Genomic DNA, 22,098 nt, shown 5'->3' with positions numbered 1-22,098 from the left:
TCGTGATATTATGTTTGTTCTGCCGTTTTAGGAGAATTTGTTCGAAACGCGAAAAGGCAGGGTTTTTTTAGGGTGTGAAGGGTCACTGTGTGGAGCAGCGCAGTCCTCGCACTTTTCCTTCTTTTTTGGGCTCGTTTACGAGATTTTGCACAGTTGGCAGACGTCAAGCGTGGACATCAAATCCCCAGACGTTCTAGTGGCTGGCGTCATCGGACAATACATCTAAAGTGCGTCATATATATTAGAGATGAGCGAATATGTCGAGTTTCAAATGCCGCAGGTCTCTTGAAATTGGCAGGGAGCATAATAATCGCGTAATTTTAAGAAATAAAAACGAATGATACCGGAATTTCTTTAAAAAAAAATCAATACTTTGTCGCTCACCTGTCTCTTCATCCGATCTTCCACGAGCTCCAGTCTCTTTTTTTCACCTTCTCCTCAACCTCTTTAGTCTGCACTGGGGCTTCTGACCATTGACAGGGTCCCAAATGTCACGGCGCACATAGTGATGTCACACACCATGTGCGCCGAAATATCTGAGCCCTACTTGGTGGCAGAAAGTCAAGACTGAGAAAGCCTGAAGAGGATTTTCGGAAAAAAGAAGAAGGCAGAAAGGAGTGAGCGGATGACCAGACAACAGGCGGTAGCGGGACAAGTAAGCGATAAGGAGAGTATCAGATATTTTGTACCCCTTTCCCTTTTCTCTATTAGTAGCCAACTAGCCGCCATTTGGCTGAATTCACGTGAAGCAAAGTACAAAATATTTGTCCACCCACCGCTGGACTCTCGTCACTGGCTGACAGATCATTTTATCCCAAGATCTCGTAGAAGTAGAGTCATTCTGGGGACGTTGAATGCTCAGTAAGGTCCTGAGGATGTTGCGAGAGCCAGACTTTTGATGTGCTCATGCTTCACCCCTGGGGATAACGATGCTTACCCAAGATCTCGGATAGATGAACAGGTCACTGAGTGAAGGTTGACCTATCAGTCTTTGACGGGAGGCATGAAATGAGCATGGAGAGGGGGAGAACCTGGAGAGCTGTAAGTGCAGTTCCCAGCCTCCTGCACTTGTGGCTCATTAGCATAAAAAATAATTATGTATGAAAGCAAGTGTATCAATCTTCCATTAAATGTTAATTAGGAAACACAATATGTAACTGGAAAAAAGGAAAATTGTATTACCCCAAAGCATGTTTCGCATTAATAGCTTCCTCAGGGGACTTCCTCATTTATAATATTAGTACCGTGAATAACTCCTACCTTTGCACTCTTTATAGTCATACCCTTGCCCACCAACATCCCTAACCCTCACCTCTGTCTGCATTCTTACTATTGGCCCTTCCAAGTTAATGCAGCACTTAAAGGGAATCTGTCAGCAGGTTTTTGCTATATAATCTGAAGACAGCAGGAGATAGAGGCTGAAACAAAGAATTCAGGGATGTGTCAGTTGTCAAAGTGCGTGCTGTAGTTTACTATCTGTGAAGGATTTATCACTGAGCAGATCACTGTCTATAGACTTTGTACATGCAGAGTCTGGAGGGGGCGGGATTAGATTTCTCAGCTCTGCTTCATTCTAAACCTAAAAACTCTAATTGTATTAGAGTGGCTGCACCCAGAAAATTAAGTGATACATCATTTGATTCAGCATCTCTTTGCCTACATCATGCTACTCTCAAATGAGGTAGCAACGACCTGCTGACATATTCCCTTTAAGATACCAACCTATGCTTACCACCCCCATCTACATGGATTATAGATATTCAATGGTAATTAGAAAATCCTCATTTGTGGATCGGTCTTTCAGACTCTTTTTCCAATAGTCGTAGAAGCTAAAAATTAAAAAAAATATATATCAATAAAGGGGTCGGTCATGGAAATGGGACACAAATATGATCACATGTTGAATCAGGAAACACTCCCCTATGACGAGAAATGGAATTAGAGCCACTGGGACTGAGCGAGAAAGCGAGGCATTGGCGATGTTTTGCTTATTGAAATTTTTTACAAAATTATTTAAAATCGCAAAAAAAAAAAAAGAAATCTAAAAATATTTGATTTGTAGCGGACAACCCCTTTAAGTGTAGATACTGTATTTACTAATATGTCTGTCTGATATAGTAGTATACAAATACCAAATCTCATAATAGGATACCCTAACAATAAAACCCGAATTATATTTTAGAGAATCAGGTTAAAAAATCTATGACAAAGTAGATCTAAACCATTCACAATGCAGCCACCTTTCCTTAAGGGTCACTATAACCCTCCACTAGATGGCAATCAACTCCTTCTAATTTGTATGCAGATGGTCTCCCCTCTATATAAAGGTGTCAACTAGGAATAAAAATGTGACCCAGCTCAACGGACCCAGCTCAACTCAATATAACCTAAGTTTTATGGGCATTAGTAATAGTGTAACCTCCTATCTTAGTCATCCTATATACAGACCGCTATAAGGTTTTACCAATTTCAGGTTGTTTGCCTCATCGCAAATATTTTCTGTATTCCGAGTATTAGATGAGAAACATGCATCTTAAATTCAATTTATAGAGATGAGAATTTCCATGAATTTCTGGACAGTTGACAACCCAAAACTAGTGACATTACTATAAGATTTAACCTATGAATTAATTAGAAAGTTATCACATCGCTGAAATCGAAGCCCATGAAATTAGGAGAAACGAGTGATATTACTGAAACAATTATTATTGCGCCATTTATTCCATGGCGTTTTACATGTGAAAAGGGGTATACATAATAAAAACAAGTACAATAATCTTAAACAATAAAAGCCACTGACTGGTACAGGAGGAGCGAGGACCCTACCCTCGAGGGCTCACAGTCTACAATGAATGGGTGAGGATACAACAGGTGAGGGTAGAGCCGGTCGCACAGCGGTATGGTGGAGCGAGGGTTACTGCAGGTTGTAGGCTTGTCGGAAGAGGTGGGTCTTCAGGTTCCTTTTGAAGGTTTCCACAGTAGGTAAGAGTCTAACATGTTGGGGTAGAGAGTTCCAGAGTAGGGGGGATGCACGGGAGAAATCTTGTATACGATTGTGGGAGGAGGAGATTAGAGGGGAGTAGAGAAGGAGATCTTGTGAGGATCGGAGGTTGCGTGCAGGTATGTACCAGGAGACTAGATCACAGATCTATGGAGGAGTCTGGTTGGGGATGGCTTTGTATACCAAGGTTAGGGTCTTGAACTGGAGTCTCTGAGCAATGGGGAGCCAGTGAAGGGATTGACAGAGGGGAGAGGCCGGGGAATAGCGGGGGGACAGGTGGATTAGTCGGGCAGCAGAGTTTAGGATAGACTGGAGGAATGTGAAAGTGTTAACAGGGAGGCCACAGAGCAGGAGGTTGCAGTAGTCGAGGCAGGAGATGATGAGGGCATGCAGCAGTGTTTTTGCAGTTTCTTGATTAAGGAGTGTATGGATCGGGGAAATATTTTTGAGTTGGAGTCGGCATGAAGTGGAAAGGGCTTGGATATGTGGTTTGAAGGAGAGATCAGAGTCAAGGGTTACCCCGAGGAAGCGAGCTTTCAGTAGTGTTGAGAGTGAGCTGCCATTGACTTTGATTGATAGGTCTTTTGGGTGGGTTGAATGAGATGGGGGAAAGATGACTAATTCTGCTTTGTCCATGTTAAGATTTAGAAATCAAGCAGAGAAAAAATATGAAATAGCAGACAGACTCTGTGGAATTTTGGTTAGTAACAAGGCGATATCAGGTTCAGAGAGGTAGATCTGTGTGTCATCAGCATAGAGATGATACTGAAAGCCATGAGACTCCATGAGCTGTCCCAGGCCGAAGGTGTCGATGGAGAAGAGCAGGGGTCTAGAACTGAACCCTGCAGACAACAACAGATAGGGGGCAATGTGCGTGGGAGACGCTGAATGTCCGCTCTGTTTGGTACAAAGAGATCCAAGATAGGGCCAAGTCTGTGATGCCAAGAGATGAGAGGATCTGTAGTAATAGAGAATGGTTCACTGTGTTGAAGGCAGAGGACAGGTCCAGGAGGAGGATACAGTAGTGTCACTTGGATTTGGCAGTTAGTAGGTCACTGGTGACTTTATTCAGGGCAGTTTCAGTGGAATGATATGGTCAGAATCCAGATTGAAAACGATGAAAGAGGGAGCAGGAGGAGATGTGGAAGGACAGTTCAAGATGGACATGTTGTTCCAGTAGTTTTGAGGAATAGGGGAAAAGTGATATGGGGTGATAGGTAGACACAGAGTATAGGTCAAGAATGGCATTTTGAGGATGGGTGTGATTAAGGAATGTTTGAAGCATGAGGGGAAGACGCCAGTTGTTAGTGATCAGTTAAAGAGATGGGCTAGGGTTGGGATGAAGACTGCAGTGAGATTTGGGATGAGGTGGGACGAGATCAGGTCAAGTGCACAGGTGATGAGATGTGATCTGGACAGTAGAGAGGAAAGCTGATCTTCTGTAATGGTGGAAAATCTTGTTTTGGAAGAGGGCTGAGTAGTTCTGTGGAGGGGCTGTGGGGACTGTAGGCCAAACCTTTCTCTGATGATATCAATCTTCTGCTTGAAGAATGAGGCAAAGTCTTCAGCTGAGATGAGAGGAGAGGGAGGAGGCTCTGGGGGACGGAGGAGAAAATTGAAAGTGTTGAATAGCTGTTTAGGGTTGTGAGACAGAGAGGATATGAGAGATCAGAAGTATGTTCGTTTAGCTGCAGTGAGTGTGGACTTGAAAGTAGTGAGGGACTGTTTGAATGTGATGAAGTGCTCATTGGAGTGGGATCTTTTTGATCGCCGCTCAGCAACTCTGAAATTGCAGCCTATTAAATTATTTAAAGTCAGTGACATCACTTAGAATGCAGCCTATGAAATTAGGAGAAACCAGTGACATCACTGAAATTGCAGCCTATGAAATTATTTGAAGCCAGTGACATCAATGATAATGCAGCCAATAAAATCATCAGAAACCAATGACATCCCTTGGGCTTCTGACTATGAATTTATTAAGGAGCAATGACATCATTGAATGCACCCTATGACCCTATGAAATCATCAAGCAAAATCACTGAGAAAAGAGCCAACATATTCACTGGAAAGTAGTGAAATCGCATAGAATAATGCTTGTGAATTCTTTGAAAACTACAATAGTGACATTACTGAGGCTTCAACTTATGAATTGATTAGAAAGCAGTTACATCACTGCCAATTTAGCCAATCAAATTATTTGAAGCCAATGACATCACTGCAAATTCAGCCTATGACATTTTTTGAAGCCAATGATATCACTGTGAATTTAGCCTAAAAAAATTAGTAGAAATCAATGACATTACTTAGGCTTCTGCCTATGAATTAATTAAAGACGAATGGCATTACTGAAACCAATGTTATTCTATAGGGCCGTGGACATGTCCAATTTTTTCCTTGGACCGAGCCTTCTGAGGAAAAAATCGCAGCATGCTCGAGTTGGATCTAATTATCGGATTGCACTTGGCCATGTAAGTCAACGAGTCAGTGAAAAATATCGGGCTGCACTTAGATGACATCTGAGTGCAGTCCGATTTTCATGGACTGACAGAATAGAGAAGATGGAGACATTTTATTTGCCATCTTCTCATCTGAGAAAATCGGATTACACTATGATGACACTCTGATCAGAGTTTGATCAAAGTGTGGTTAACATAATCGGCCTGATTCTCTCGGATGAGAGAAAATGTATGACCCTAGCCTAAAGCAGTGACATTGCTGAGAATGCAGCCTATGAAAACATTAGAAACCAGTGACATCACTGAGAATGCAGCCTATGAAATCAATAGAAACTAGTCAATTCATTAGAAACCAGTGACATCACTGAGAATGCAGCCTATTAAATTAGTAGAATGTAGTGACATCACTAAGAATGCAGAAAATAAAATCCTAAGAAACTAGTGACATCACTGGAAATACAGCTTATGAAATCATTAGAAAACATTGACATCACTGAGATTGCAGCCTTCGAAATTAGTAGTAGAAACATGTGACATTACTAAGAATGCAGCTAATTAAATAATTGGAAACCAGTGTCAGTTATAAGCAGCCTGTAAATTCATTAGGAACTTGCGACATCACTGAGAATGCAGACTATGAGATCATTAGAAACCAGTGACATCACTGAGAATGCAGCCTATGAAATTAGTATAAACCAGTGGCATCACTGAGAATTCAGCCAATGAAATTAGTAGAAACCGGTGACATCACTGAGAATGCAGCCTATGAGATCATTAGAAACCAGTGACATCACTGAGAATGCAGCCTATGAGATCTTTAGAAACCAATGACATCACTGAGAATGCAGCCTATGAAATTAGTATAAACCAGTGACATCACTGAGAATTCAGCCAATGAAATTAGTAGAAACCGGTGACATCACTGAGAATGCAGCCTATGAGATCATTAGAAACCAGTGACATCACTGAGAATGCAGCCTATGAGATCATTAGAAACCTGAGACATCACTGAGAATTCAGCCAATGAAAGTAGTAGAAACCGGTGACATCACTGAGAATGCAGCCTATGAGATCATTAGAAACCAGTGACATAACTGAGAATGCAACCTATGAGATCATTAGAAACCAATGACATCACTGAGAATGCAGTCTATGAAATTAGTATAAACCAGTGACATCACTGAGAATTCAGCCAATGAAATTAGTAGAAACCGGTGACATCACTGAGAATGCAGCCTATGAGATCATTAGAAACCAGTGACATCACTGAGAATGCAGCCTATGAGATCATTAAAAACCTGCGACATCACTGAGAATTCAGCCAATGAAATTAGTAGAAACCAGTGACATCACTGAGAATGCAGCCTGTGAGATCATTAGAAACTAGTGATATCACTGAGAATGCAGCTTATGAAATTAGTAGAAACCAGTGACATCACTGAGAATGCAGCCTATGAGATCATTAGAAACCAGTGACATCACAGACTGCAGCCTATGAGATCATTAGAAACCAGTGACATCACTGAGACTGCAGCCTATGAGATCATTAGAAACCAGTGACATCACTGAGACTGCAGCCAATGAAATTAGTAGAAACCAGTGACATCACTGACAATTCAGCCTATGAAATTAGTAGAAACCTGTGACATCACTGAGATTGCAGCCTATGAAATTAGTAGAAACCAGTGGCATCACCAGTTCAGCCAATTGTATGGAGACCTTTGGCTCCCCAGTGGTTAGTAGATTGCATCTCCTAGCATTTACAGTTGGGAGTCATCGTTTCTGAACGAGTGGAAAGCCACGGGTTGCTCACTAGTGCATTAGCACATATCCAATACATACATTGGAAAGCATGAGGTAGCTTTAACATTGGCACCATATCAATTCTTTAGTCACATTGTGTACATTCTCTGTGTAGATGAGCAATTAAGCCGTGAGGATCACTTCCTAGGAAGTGATTAGTGACCCAAAGGTGGATTTAAATAAGTAATGAAATGTGGACACGGGCATCGGACAATACAAAGCATTCCTAAAATTGTAGTCATTGGGTTGTAAGCTTTGATAAGTAGAAGGAAAAGCCTGGAGGATTTGAAGGTTATAACCTCAGGTCATGGATAGCGATACATCATCTTAACAAGTATTTATACGCTCATCCATATGATGTTCATTGTTCCTTCTATGGTTCGTTAAAGAGATGCTAAACCGATTGAAGGAGAAGAAAATGTTGCAGTCTTCTCCTAAAGTGTTGTCGAAACTGAGAGAGTCCAATTTCTTAGTCCTTAAGGCCCCCATACACGTTAGACTAATGTCGTCTGAACCTGCCTATATCGACAAGTTCAGTCGAAGGTCTAATATGTATGGGGGCACCAACCGACTGAAGGTTGGCAGAGATGTCGATCATGCATGTCCGATATCGGACTGCCAATTGCATTGTTCTCCAAGAGATAAGTGAACTTTCTTAAAGCCATAGCGTTCCTGTGTATGGGAGTGTTGACTGAGATAGCTGTTGGCCAAAGCATCGTTCCGTTGGTTCTAGACCTTATTCGTTGTGGTTTTGGTAAAGGTTTAGCACTTGCTCGGTTTCCGCTGCAAACTTGCCAATGCTGCAGCGAGTAACTTTCCACCCAGATACAGAAATAAGCCTAGGCAGTTTCTTTAACGTTTTTGTTTCCATTCTCTAGTGTTGGAAGGGGATAAAGTTTTGGGGGTTACAATAGATGTATTCCAGGACAAATATAGAGCATGTATATTGTTTTCATTTTACTGTATTTCAAGATATGTAATAAATTTATTATCTGTCATGGTCAGACTGATGAGACACCCATTGGTGTTCGGAACAATGATCTCAAAAGTTCTGTGCGAAAGGAGCAGTTGTGAACATGCATGACCACTGCTCCACTCACTTCTATGTGTCTGTAGGATCAGTAGTCTATATGTGAGACCTCCACTCCCATAATGTGTATTACAGCTCCATTTAGACAGACACCATGGAACCACGGTTCCTGTGTCTGGTTGAGGTCTTAACAGTCGGACCATAATTTTTTAAGATGTTACAAGAAACATCAAGACTCTTGTGGAGCACTTTGTGGACTGCTAGAAGAACCCTGCATTAAACAAGCCTCTTTTAAAGTCATAGTCTAAGCCCATTTGTCCAAACCTCATTGCCTATATTTCCCACTTACTCAAATGTGCAATTAGACACTGAGGCAGAAGTAAAATTGCAAAATTGCTGATTTTGGGGTCATTTCAAGTGGTTTCAGTGAGACCCAAGAGATATTTCGACTCTTCTGAAGATCAAGAAAAATCTCTTCTTTTTCTGGGATTTCCATAAGAAATGGAAACTATGCCATAAAATATTTATTACAATGTTAAAAATTTAACACTTTTTGGAAAGAAGGCATTCTCCCACTGATCTGTGTCCTCCATATCTAATTAACATCTTAAAAGACCCATAGACATAATGTATGTGCAGTTGAATGCCGGGGCTCAAGGAACCTTCTGAAATTGTTTATTTCCAGATGGTTTTGGACATTTCCAGTGGGGCTAGGAAGATTTTTCAACTTACAGGAATCTTAAACTTCTCCCATTTTTTGACGAGCATTTCGGAACACTTGGCAGTATGCCAAAAACATAGTTTGTAAAATTTCTAAAATTTACAGAATTTTTTGAGAGAAAGCATTCTCTTACTGATCTGTGCACTCCATTTCTGATTAAAATCTTAAAAAGCCCTTCCACATAAACATGCTGGTAAACGTTAAGTACTAACAGGCTACGCGAGAGCTAATTGATGCACAGTGAACACTGAAACCTACAATTGCCATATTTCTATAGATTACTATAGCTTTTTACTAGCGTCAAATAAGCACCAGATTTCTCTAAGTAACGCAAACCCAAGTCAGCTGGCGGTCTTCTTGTATAATTATCTCATTACATTTCTCGTGAGCTCCATACAGTAACATTTCATTTCGAGATTGCAAACTTTAGGTTCTTGGTTTTGGCATTAGTCGCTTTGATGTTCTCCTCCTGCTGTTTGTTGAGTTTGAACATCAGAATTTCGTCTCCGTTAGGGAATTTTAACGTCACGGGGATAACACAGAAAATGAGCGGAATAAGTGTTAAAGCCTCCAGAACAACTTATATTCCACAAATACTGGAGCTTTGATCAATATGTCTCACTATGAGGAGATGTTGTTTTGCTTCCAGATGCTTTGTCTTTCCTGTTGGCAGTCAAGAGTTTTAGATACCGGAGGAGTTGGGTAAGGAAGGCTTATGTAGAGGTGCCTCCTAGTAGTCTACATTTCAGGCCTTTGATCTCAGTAACACTGAAAGTCATACAACATGAGGTCGATATTAACTCAAATATTCTTCTTTTGGAGGAATTTCCTGGAGAAAGTAGTCTTCGAAGGTCGGATTGGCCAACTAGACGATCCCCCGTTGGGCTCAGTTTTGGCACAACAATGTACTCCAAAGTTCTAACAGAAGACAACACTACGTAGAGGATTTTGGAGACAGGGGTGTCACAATAGTGGGTGTTGGCTTGCAGTTGCACCCAGTCCCTAGAGTCTAGGGGAGCCCAAATGCTCCTTTTGGCCCCTATGCATTTGGGAACACCAGCTTCAAGTTAGGCAACTTTGTTACTGTCCACAAGGATCTGTTTCTTAAAGGCGTTCTGTGAGCCCTTCCGAAATGTCTGTATTAGTAAACCGCTGTATTCCTATAAAATAACAATTCAGGAATATCTTGTCTTTGAATGCTTTGTTGTGTCATTCCTCTGTAAAAAAACTTTGAGTAAATTGACATTTAGGAGTTATCATGCTCTTTCTCAGAGGGGGTTGTACCTACACAGTCAGGCACTGTCTACACTGATTGGAGATTATCAGAATGTGTAGGGACACGCCCCCCTTTACTGGTAACACCCAGTTGTCAATTTGATTGTAAATTTCTAGGAAGGATATTAGAGGAATGACGCAACACAGATTAATAAGAAAGAATGAGCATTGTGATTTCATGAGGAAGGCTAAAACAGACATGTCAGAAGGGCCGACAGTTCCTATTTAAAAAAAAAGGGTTACAATTACCCTTTGAAGATAAGAGTTGGATCATTATGTCCACTGGTGGGTCCAAGGAACTCTAGTAGGACACTGTAATTTTCCCAATAGTCTTTTCTCCTGCAATGGTGGCCATATTGTTTAGCATCCAAGTGTAATAAATGGTCCTCTTGGTGGCACCTATTGGTTATAGCTACCCTTTAAGTCAATGGCTAATGCAATAAAGCAAGGGTGCACAACCTGTGCCACCTTCAATGTCATCCAACATCTTTTTTTGCACCCCCATATTTGGGACTCCTCTACAGAGAGGAAAATATGTTTTTGCATGAACACATCTCTCTCCATCAAAGTTTATGAAGGACTGGAAACACTTGGTGGTTTACGCAGGCAGCCATTTCTTGATGCCTTACCTTTGGAGCTACTGATTCCCACTCTCTGGATAAACCTTATTTATAATCCAGCATTTGCCACACACATTATTTTTTTATTGCTGACTGATGTCCTGCTCTGGTCCGTTTTGCAGAGAAAACTTGCCAATTAAAGTGAATCGGTGAGTGAAAAAAAAATGGACTGCATGTGGATGGCGTCCTAGTGCTGTCACTTATTTTCAGATTATAGATGGAGGGTAAAAACGGATGACACAAAGGACTTACACCGAGGAAAATGGACCATTTTTTTGTGAATTTAAAATAAACACCGATGTTTGATAAAGCTTACGTGAAAGTTCCAGAAATGGAACCTCCCAATTATCAGATATTTATGGCATACTAGATGGTGGCCCGATTCTAACGCATCGGGTATTCTAGAATATGTATGCGGCAGACCGGGCGCAATCAGCAGAGCGGTGTTTAAATTTGGCGCCAAAATCGCTGATTGGTCGCGGCCGGCAACCGTGACCAATCAGCAAAGCGGTGTTGAAATTTGGCGACTATATCGCTGATTGGTCACGGCCGGCGGTCGCGACTAATCAGCAGAGCGGGGTTTAAATTTTGCGCCAATAATGCTGATTGGTCGCGGCCAGCGAATGTGACCAATCAGCAGAGCGGGGTTTAAATTTTGCGCCAATAATGCTGATTGGTTGCGGCCGGCGGTCGCGACCACTCAGCAAAGCGGTGTTTAAATTTGGCGCCAATAATGGTGATTGGTCACGGCCACGACCATTCAGCAGAGCGGTGTTTAAATTTGGCGGCAATAATGCTGATTAGTCGCGGCCGGCAATTTGGCGCCAACAATGCTGATTAGTCGCGGCCAGGAACCGCGACCAGTCAGCAGAGCGTGGTTTAAATTTGGCGCCAAAATCACTGATTGGTGGCGGCCGGCGGTCGCGACCAATCAGCAGAGCGGGGTTTAATTTTGGCGCCAATAATGCTGATTGGTCGCAATCGCTGGCCGCGACCAATCAGCAGAGCGGTGTTTAAATTTGGCGCCAAAATCGATGATTGGTCGCGGTTGGCCACCGCGACCAATCAGCAGAGCGGTGTTTAAATTTGGCGTCAATACTGCTGATTGGTCGCGGCCGGCAACCGCGACCAATCAGCAGAGTGAGGTTTAAATTTGGCGCCAATACTGCTGATTGGTCACGACCTGCAACCGCGACCAATCAGCAGAGCGGGGTTTAATTTTGGCGCCAATAATGCTGATTGGTCGCAATCGCTGGCCGCGACCAATCAGCAGAGCGGTGTTTAAATTTGGCGCCAAAATCGATGATTGGTCGCGGTTGGCCACCGCGACCAATCAGCAGAGCGGTGTTTAAATTTGGCGTCAATACTGCTGATTGGTCGCGGCCGGCAACTGCGACCAATCAGCAGAGTGGGGTTTAAATTTGGCGCCAATACTGCTGATTGGTCACGACCTGCAACCGCGACCAATCAGCAGAGCGGGGTTTAAATTTGGCGCCAATACTGCTGATTGGTCGCGGACGGCGACCGCGACCAATCAGCAAAGCGGTGTTGAAATTTGGCGACTATATCGCTGACTGGTCATGTCCGGCGGTCGCGACTAATCAGCAGAGCGGGGTTTAAATTTTGCGCCAATAATGCTGATTGGTCGCGGCCAGCGAACGTGACCAATCAGCAGAGCGGGGTTTAAATTTTGCGCCAGTAATGCTGATTGGTTGCGGCCGTAGGTCGCGACCTATCAGCAAAGCGGTGTTTAAATTTGGCGCCAATAATGGTGATTGGTCACGGCCGCGACCAATCAGCAGAGCGGTGTTTAAATTTGGCGCCAAAATCGCTGATTGGTCGCGGTTGGCCACCGTGACCAATCAGCAGAGCGGTGTTTGAATTTGGCGCCAATACTACTGATTGGTCGCGGCCGGCAACCGCGACCAATCAGCAGAGCGTGGTCTAAATTTGGCGCCAAAATCGCTGATTGGTTGCGGCCGGCGGTCACGACCAATCAGCAGAGCGGTGTTTAACTTTAGCGCCAAGATCACTGATTGGTCGCGTGCGGAGAGCGCGACCAATCAGCGAATCGTATTGGTGAGGACCGGGGAGCGGAATCGTATTAGTGAGGACCGGGGAGCGCCGCTGCCTGTGCGGCTACTTCCGCTGCGAGAAGCCGGGAGATGAGCGACTGCTCGCAGCAGAAGTATCCCGACCTGCAGCACCGCTCCCCGATCCTCCCTTGACACCCTAGCCGCTGATGTCCCCACAGTATCTCCATGGTGTTACAAAGGTCCGGACATTTGTGTTAAAAATCGCTTATTGGTCGCAGGCGCTGCCCGCGACCAATCACCGATTTGGGCGCCAAATTTAAATATCGGCCGCGACCAATCACCGATCTTGGCTCCACATTTAAACACCGCTGTGCTGATTGGTCGCTAAAGTTAAACACCGCTCTGCTGATTGGTCGCGTCCGCTGCTCGCCACCAATCACCGATTTGGGCTCCACATTTAAATAGCGTCGGCGACCAATCAGCGATTTTTAACACAAATGTCCGGACCTTTGTAACACCATGCGGATACTGTGGGGACATCAGCGGCTAGGGTGTGAAGGGAGGACCGGGGAGCAGCGCTGCGGGTCGGGATACTTCTGCTGCGAGCGCCCGCTCATGTCCCGGGTTCTCGCAGTGGAAGTATCCGCACAGGCAGCGCCGCTGACATCCATGCGGCTAGGGTGTGAAAGGAGGATCGGGGAGCGGCGCTGACATCCAATTGGTCGCGGCCGCTCTTTAAATGTGCCGCACAAATCGGTGATTGGTCGCGGTCTTGGCCCGCGACCAATTAGTGATCTTGCTGCAAAAGTTAAACACTGTGCTGATTGGTCGCGGACGCTGCCTGCGACGAATCACCGATGTGGGCGCCAAATTTAAATATCGGCCGCAACCAATCACCGATCTTGGCTCCACCGCTGTGCTGATTGGTCGCGGACGCTATTTAAATGTGGCGAAAAAATCGGTGATTGGTCGCGCCCAGCGTCGGCGACCAATCAGCACAGCGGTGTTTAAATGTGGAGCCAAGATCGGTGATTGGTCGCGGCCGATATTTAAATTTGGCGCCCAAATCGGTGATTGGTCGCGGGCAACGTCCGCGACCAATCAGCACAGTAGTGTTTAACTTTTGCGGTAAGATCAGTGATTGGTCGGGTCCGAAGACCGCGACCAATCATCGAATCGTATTGGTGAGGACCGGGGAGCGGCGCTGCCTGTGCAGGTACTTCCGCAGCGAGAACCCGGGACATGAGCGGGCGCTCGCAGCAGAAGTATCCCGACCCGCAGCGACACTCCCCGGTCCTCCCTTCGGCATGGAGGTCAGCGACGCCGGCGGTCCTTCCTCTGCTACTGGCCGGGAGATGAGCGCCTCGCGCCGGTCATCTCCTGGCTGCATCTCTGTCCCGCAGATGGGTCTGGCGGTCGAGGTCCTTCTGCTGTTACCAGCCGGGAGATGAGCCGCTAACGGCAGCCATCTTTTTTCAGAAATCCCGCGGCGCTGATTGGCCGCTGCCGGACCAATGAGCGACGCGGGATTTCCAGGACAGACAGACAGACAGAAAGACAGACAGACAGACAGATAGACAGACAGAGAGACAGACAGACGGGATAAGACAATTATATAGTAGATGTTGTCATGTCGTAATACCCCTTTAGGTTTTAATGCTGCCCTATGCAGTGGTTCAATGTAACAATATGGCCCTCAAACCAAAAAGTGACTCTCTACCCCAGAATTGAAAAAGTGATCCTCTAACCCTGAACTGAAAGGCAACCCTCTACCCCGAAACTGAAAAGCGACCCTCTAACCCGGAATTGAAAAGCGACCCTCTACCCCGCAACTGAAAAGGGACCCCCTACCCCGGAACCAAAAAGTGACCCTCAACCTCAGAACTGAAAAGCGACCCTCTAGCAACGAACTGAAAAGCAACTCTCTACCCCGGAACTGAGAAGTGACCCTCTATCCCGGAACTGAGAAGTGACCCTCTATCCCGGAACTGAGAAGTGAACCTCTACCCCGGAACTGAGAAGTGACCCTCTGCACATGTGCAGTCACCCTACCTGGTGCTCTCCGTTTGCCTCCCGCACCAGTAATCTGTGGCCTTCGGATAGGAATCCTGTCTTAAATGATGGCATTCCAACTCTTGTTTTGATTACTGGCTTGGCCTCGACGTCATTGTTGTGGCGTGATGCACATGTGACGTCACACCAGGCTGACTAATTAAAAGAGGAGCCGTGGATGCCAGTAGGTATTAGCTGAATGTCATAGCTCCTGTCTGATTACTGACATGGCCCCTGAACTGGATCTCTAACTCTGGAACGTTCAAGTGAACAGGGATGTACAGATGTGTCCTTCCTTTCCTTTCTTCGAGGCTCAACATATCCTGAGATAAGTGGCACAAGATGACGAACTTTGAGAAAAAACACAATGTTACTGTACTCTTGTCAGGAGATATTTATACTACCTGTGTCTACAGTATATCATAGAATCATAGAATGTTAGAGTTGGAAGGGGCCTCCAGGGTCATCGTGTCCAACCCCCTGCTCAATGCAGGATTCACTAAACCATCTCAGACAGATGTCTGTCCATCCTCTGTTTGAAGACTTCCATTGAAGGAGAACCCACCACCTCTTGTGGCCGCCTGTTCCACTCATTGATCACCCTCACTGTCAATTTTTTTTCTAATATCTAATCAGTATCTTCTCCCTTTCAGCTTCATCCCATTGCTTCTCGTGTTTCCATGTGCAAATCAGAAACAGGATGATCCCTCTACAGTGTGACAGCCCTTCAGATATTTGTAGACTGCTATTAAGTCTCCTCTCATCCTTCTTTTTTGCAAGTGAAACATTCCCAGAGCCTTTAACTGTTCCTCATAGGACATAGTTTGCAGTCAGCTCACCATCCTGGTAGCTCTTCTCTGAACTTGCTCAGGTTTTCAATGTCTTTTTTTAAAATGTGGTGCCCAGAACTGGACACAGTATTACAGTTGAGGTCTGACCAAAGAGGAGTAGAGGGGGATAATGACTTCACGTGATCTAGACTGTATGCTTCTGTTAATGCATCCCAGAATTGTATTTGCCTTTTTTGCTGCTGCATCATGCTGTTGACTCATGTTCAGTCTGTGATCTATTAGTCTTGTTCACACTTGCTGTTGCTTAGTTCTATTCTTCCCATTCTGTAGATGTCATTTTAGTTTTTCTTGTTCGGATGTAGAATCTTGCATTTCTCCCTGTTAAATACCATTCTATTAGTGGCTGCCCATTGTTCAAGCGTATCTAGATCCTTCTGTGGCCACCCATTGGTTGTAATATGAGTTTCAGCCTGTTTTTTTTCTCTCGTATTGTCAGGAAGATCTATTGAATTTGTATTGTCAGATATTAGTCTTTACCAAAAAAGGTGGACACTTCTGCAGATTCCCACCCTCAAGTGAAATATTTGATTCTCCTCTGTAATGGGGGGAGCGGCAAATGAAAAAAAAATGATCAGTCAATAAAATTCACCATTATTGTAATTCCCAAACTAGAATTTTTAGCCAGTATATGTCATTTCTTCCTTTTTTTTAATCTTTAATGACATTTAATTATTATTTTTTTTAATAAAATTTACACCCAGAGGTCCAGACTCACCAAAATTAACATATTTTTCAAGTCATATCAAGCTGTAATTGCTCAGACGAGGCAGATATTTCACGGCAGGTCAGGACTTGGGGAAAGGAACATACTTTTTCCTGTTCTTTAATTACAGCATTTACAGAAGAATGCTACTACAGCACAAAGCTCCTCTGATTTCTCCATTCACAAATTTATAGACTGGGGCTTATTACACTAAAATAACTTTAAATAAGTTTAATCCATGAAAACATAAAAAAAAAAAAATTAAAGATTTATTAAATTGTTAAATATTGTGTTAATTGATTAGTTCAACCATTAGTATTTCAGGGGATTGTGCAGATTCTAATAAATAATGTTTAACAGGTTTATTATTAATTTTTTTATCACATGATTTTTTTAGTTTTTACTTCTCTGTCAATGTAGCTTCATTTTCTTTTTTTTAAGAACAGTCATTCTGCCGTTGTTTTTTTGCAGTTTAAAAGTTGTGCCATTCACTTCAGAACATAAATAATGTGTTTATATAAGTTTTACTACAATTTTTTATAATGAAAAACTATTAAAAAAATGTTTTGCCGTAACTCGAAAGTCAGAATTATTATTTTTTTTACACAAGAAGACTTGATCCTTCCATTGTTAAAGAGGTTGTCCGGTACATTATAATGATGGCCTATCCTCAGGATAGGTCATCAGTATCAGATCGGTGAGGATGCCACATCCACAACAGCCACGGTTAAGTGTTCTTGGAGCCGGTGGCGGCCAGATGTGATCAGTTACGGGGCTGCACAGCACGGCAACTGTATAGGTGTACTACAATGGCAAACCTTGGGGCTACTGTTTTCAGGTTATCGGCAGCCAAAAGGCACCATATAACAAACAGGTTCTGATGGAGTGACAGAGGGAGGCTATCTCCCTCTGTCACCTGCTTACCAAAGTTATTATTGAGTGTGGCATTTAAGAGGAGAGGAGCCTGGTATTGCAAAGGAGCAAAGCTGTTGTCAGTTTCAGCTGGTGTCCTGTTTTAGTTTTTGTGCCCGCTCTCTGTTAATGATGTACATACACACAATTCTGTGGCAATCATACTGCGTAGATGACATACATGTTCATAAATTTGCGCTCAGGGCTTAAATTATTTTAATGTATAATACTGTAGATGACCTATCCTTAAAGGGGTTTCCTCAACTTTCCAAGTTATTGCCTATCTCCAGGATCTAATCACTGGTGGTCTCATACTGGAACCTCCACAGCTGTTTCCGACTTTCTAAGTTGTCACCTATCCCCAGGATCTAATCACTAACGGTCCCATACTGGAACCTCCACAGGTTGCCCTGACTTTCCAAGGTATTGCCTATACCAAGGATCTAATCACTGGTGGTCTCATTCTGGAACCTACCCAGATTTCCCCGACTTTCCAAGTTATCGTCTATCCCCAGGGTCTAGCCATGGTGGTCCCATGCTGGAATCTTCACAGGTTTTCCAGACTTTCCAAGTTATCACCTATCCCGAGGATCTAATCACTGGTGGTCTCCTACTGGAACCTCCAGAGGTTGCCCGACTTTCCAAGTTGTCACCTATCACCAGGATCTAATCACTAATGGTCCCATACTGGAACCTCCACAGGTTGCCCCGACTTTCCAAGTTATCGCCTATTCCCAGTATCTAATCACTGGTGGTCCCATATTGGAACCTCCACAGGTTGCCCCGAGTTTCCATGTAATTGCCTATCCCCAGTATCTGATCAATGGTAGTCCTATACTGGAACCTCTACAGATTGCCCCGACTTTCCAAGTTGTCACCTATCCCCAGGATCTAATCACTGGTGGTCCCATATTGGAACCTCCACAGCTGTCTCCGACTTTCTAAGTTGTCACCTATCCCCAGGATCTAATCACTAATGGTCTCATACTGGAATTTCCACAGGTTGCCCCGACTTTCCAAGGTATTGTCTATACCCAGGATCTAATCACTGGTGGTCCCATACTGGAACCTCCACACATTGCCCCGACTTTCCAAGTTATCGCCTATCCCCAGGGTGTAATCACTGGTGGTCCCATGCTGGAATCCCCACAGGTTGCCCCGACTTTTGAAGTTGTCACCTATCCCCAGGATCTAATCACTAATGGTCCCATACTGGAACCTCCACAGGTTGCCCCGACTCTCCAAGTTATTGCCTATCCCCAAAATCGAATCACTGGTGGTCCCATGCTGGAATCTCCACAGGTTGCCCCGACTTTCCAAGTTGTCACTTATACCCAGGATCTAATCACTAATGGTCCCATACTGAAACCGACACAGGTTGCCCCGACTTTCCACGTTATCGCCTATCCCCAGGATCTAATTACTGGTGGTCAACGTACTGGAACCTCCACAGGTTGCCCCGACTTTCCAAGTTATCAACTATCATCAGGATCTAATCACTGATGGTCCAATACTGGAACCTCCACAGGTTGCCCCAACTTTCCAAGTTATTGCCTATCTCCAGGATCTAATCACTGGTGGTCCCATACTGGAACCTCCACAGATCTGAAATGTGCACTATCCCGAACCTCCGCACATCCTGAATATGCAGTCATGTAGAGAATAAATAGAGCCACGGTTGAGCATGCTCACTGCCACTTCATTCAAGCAGGGAATAGAAGACTGCAATTTTTGGGATCAGTAGGGGTCTCAGCCGCGGGACCCCCACCAACTTAGAATATATTACAAGATAGCTCATAACTTCTTCTTATTGAAATACCTCTTTCATTGGGTCCAGAATCCCTCTGTATTCTTTTTATACATCACTTTTTCGGCTAGTAGTCGATTTTCTGGTTTAGAAAATTCACTATTATATACCCTGTAATGGAATACTGAATTATTAGACTTTAGGCACCTCATCTGTTAGTCAAAGTGAAGAGTGGCAACAAATATTCTCTCCCTGTCTTTGTGTCTCAGGTGGACTCAGCATATCCTTACAAAACAAGGATAACCCATTAATTTTATTAGTAACTGTAATACTTAAATTCCCCTGTGGGGGCACTGCAGAAAAACAAAATACTTGTTGCCTGAATCACACAGAGAAATGATCGCTGTCGGTTCCAAATAAATTAATAGTTTGTCCGAAACAGACTAACAGTATGACGCACAGTGCATCACCAGGCAGGATTTATATTGTTTTTTCCTCCTGTTTTTCATCTGTGACTATAGAACAATTAAGGACAAAAGTCAATTTACTTATCGATATAAAATCCCCTGCACTGGAACAGCAAAGAACATGTTGTTCAAAATCGTTCCTCGGGCCATTAAAGAACAGAATGTCGTACACAGCAAACAATACGTTTTCCATCCTGGTTATTAGTCTGCAGTTTTAGAAGAACATCTGAACTTTTGCTAGTGCCAGGGAAAAATTAGCAGAACGCTGCCCATGAGCACAAGCCATTAGTATGGGATAAAAAAGGTTGGTTTACTATTCCAGCGTGCATGCAACTTTTAGCCTCTTTTATCTGCTGCAGATTTACCAGTTCTGCGTGTAACCCTGCCCACATCACTTTGGTGGTGATCTTGTCTATTTATATGCTTTCGAAATTTTTTTACAAAAAATGTCTTATTCCCCAAAAATCGAAGTTTATATAATAACACAGGGTTATTGAAGGGTTTTTATACTAGATAGTGATGGTAAAGACAGGTTTTCGATGCATGAATTCCATGCATGTTGCAGGGGTCAGGGACTCACACCTTCCTCACCGCTGACGTGAACAATGTCTACATTGATGTGCTTGCTCGGTTCCTGAAGAAGTACAGTTATTCTGATACAGTTCTCCAAATCCCTTTCAAAGTCAAATAGTTCAAGGAAGAGATAAGAGAATATATTCAATGCTAATCTCAAATTTTTGTAAACTCGCTTGACTCGGTGTATTCAAACAATTTGAGGCTCAATTTGCGCAAATCGCTAAAAATTCCCTTCATTTTGTTACACAATGCGAAAGATTCCATCAGCCAGAGAAGACTCACATGACTTTGAGCGAGATCGAGTATGCTTCCCAATAATGCCTGGCTGCTATCACATAGTATATCACATAACATAGTATAGGAAAGCCTATCGCAGCCAGTATAAAAGTCGAGGCAGGAAAAGCAGCAGCCAAGTTATTGTGAATTTTATAGTGAGAGGATGTCACAGTTCATAACTTAGTAACAGAAATAGGGCAAGAAAAGCCCAAGAACTCTGAATAAACCGTACAGTGCATGCAAAATAGCTTGAAAGCGGATGGACACCACCATAAGAGACCTCAGAGTGTTACATTTGTGTTTTCAGAGCAATTGTAGCATCCGTGATTAGCAACAAATTTATTCGCCACAGATCAAATACTTTGTAAAAATTTACGAAAGCTGGTGAATGTGAATTTCAAAGGATTCACTCATCTCTAGTTCAAGGAGTTTTCCAGGACTTACTTTTTCTGCAAAAATGAAATCAGATCTTTTCTCACTTTATCCTGTACCTCCTTTTGGGTCTCAATTGTCTGGTTCTGAACAGAGTTACTTAAAGGGGTTGTCCACTACTTTTACATTGATGCCCTATCCACATGATAGGGCATCAATGTATGATCGGCCGGGGTCCTGCACATGGCACCGCCCCCCCCCGAGCAGCCGGCCGGAAGTGCTCACTAGTGGGGCTCCTCCGTCAAGTGGTAGTGGCCACCGCAGTGTACTGCACATCTGCCTCCTATTCAATTGAATAGGAGGCGAATGTGCAGTACACTGCGGTGGCCACTACCACTTGACGGCAGAGCCCCACAGATGAGCACTTCAGATCGGCGGCCACCGGCGTCGATAACAGCTGATTGGCGGGGGTGCCGCGTGCGGGACCCCGGCCGATCATACATTGATGCCCTATGCTATGGATAGGGCATCAATGTAAAAGTAGTGGACAACTTCTTTAATCCCTCTATCTCTTCCCTTGTAAAATCATGTTCCATACATTCAACAAGTCATTTTTCCTTGTTGGCTGCCTCTTTATCTGTGCCCCAGACGGTAGCATTGGTGAAGGGACTTGGTTTCTGCACTGCGGCACACTACAGAAAAATAAGGTCTGTTCCCAGTGTGTGTGTGTTCCTGTTGTTATAGTGGGCACTTCCGAGCTCCACTGGTCCGCCGCGCTTGGCGTGGCCATGATTTCCCGTGACCACGCGAACGGGAAACCACAACAGTCCATAAACCAAGCTCATCTTTACTAGCAGTTGTAAAAACACACAGAAAAGATGACAAAACAGTAACATTCTGCTGCCACAAATGAATTTATTTTTAGTTGTTCTCCTGCTCGCTTTCACTGCTGTCTTCTCTACACACACACACACACACACACACACTGCTGTAAAGTTTACCTGGATCAGAGGGTGTCCTTACTTCCTTCTTTGCCAAAACTAGATACTCAACTGAACTTCCTATTCTACTCACTAACCCATGATCCCCAATCCTCCTCCCCGATATGGACCGGCCCTACAGTTAAACCTGTCTCCCTACTACTAACAAGAACTGCAGCCACAGAAGGATAACTTTTGATATATTACAGTAAAAATA

The 22,098-nt window shown here is 43.8% G+C and overlaps 1 protein-coding gene across 2 annotated transcripts in view; it reads left to right on the top strand.

The window, feature by feature from the left end:
* ANO2 (anoctamin 2) overlaps positions 1–22,098 on the top strand; it is a 381,234-nt gene that overhangs the window by 277,968 nt on the left and 81,168 nt on the right. The window lies entirely within an intron of this gene.

Source organism: Phyllobates terribilis, unplaced genomic scaffold (genome assembly GCF_046119375.1).
Source record: "Phyllobates terribilis strain yellow unplaced genomic scaffold, ASM4611937v1 Scaffold_10__3_contigs__length_209671492, whole genome shotgun sequence".
Taxonomy (NCBI): Eukaryota; Metazoa; Chordata; class Amphibia; order Anura; family Dendrobatidae; genus Phyllobates; species Phyllobates terribilis.
The sequence above is the reverse complement of the archived record's forward strand: the minus strand, read 5'-3'. Positions and strand labels throughout refer to the sequence as shown.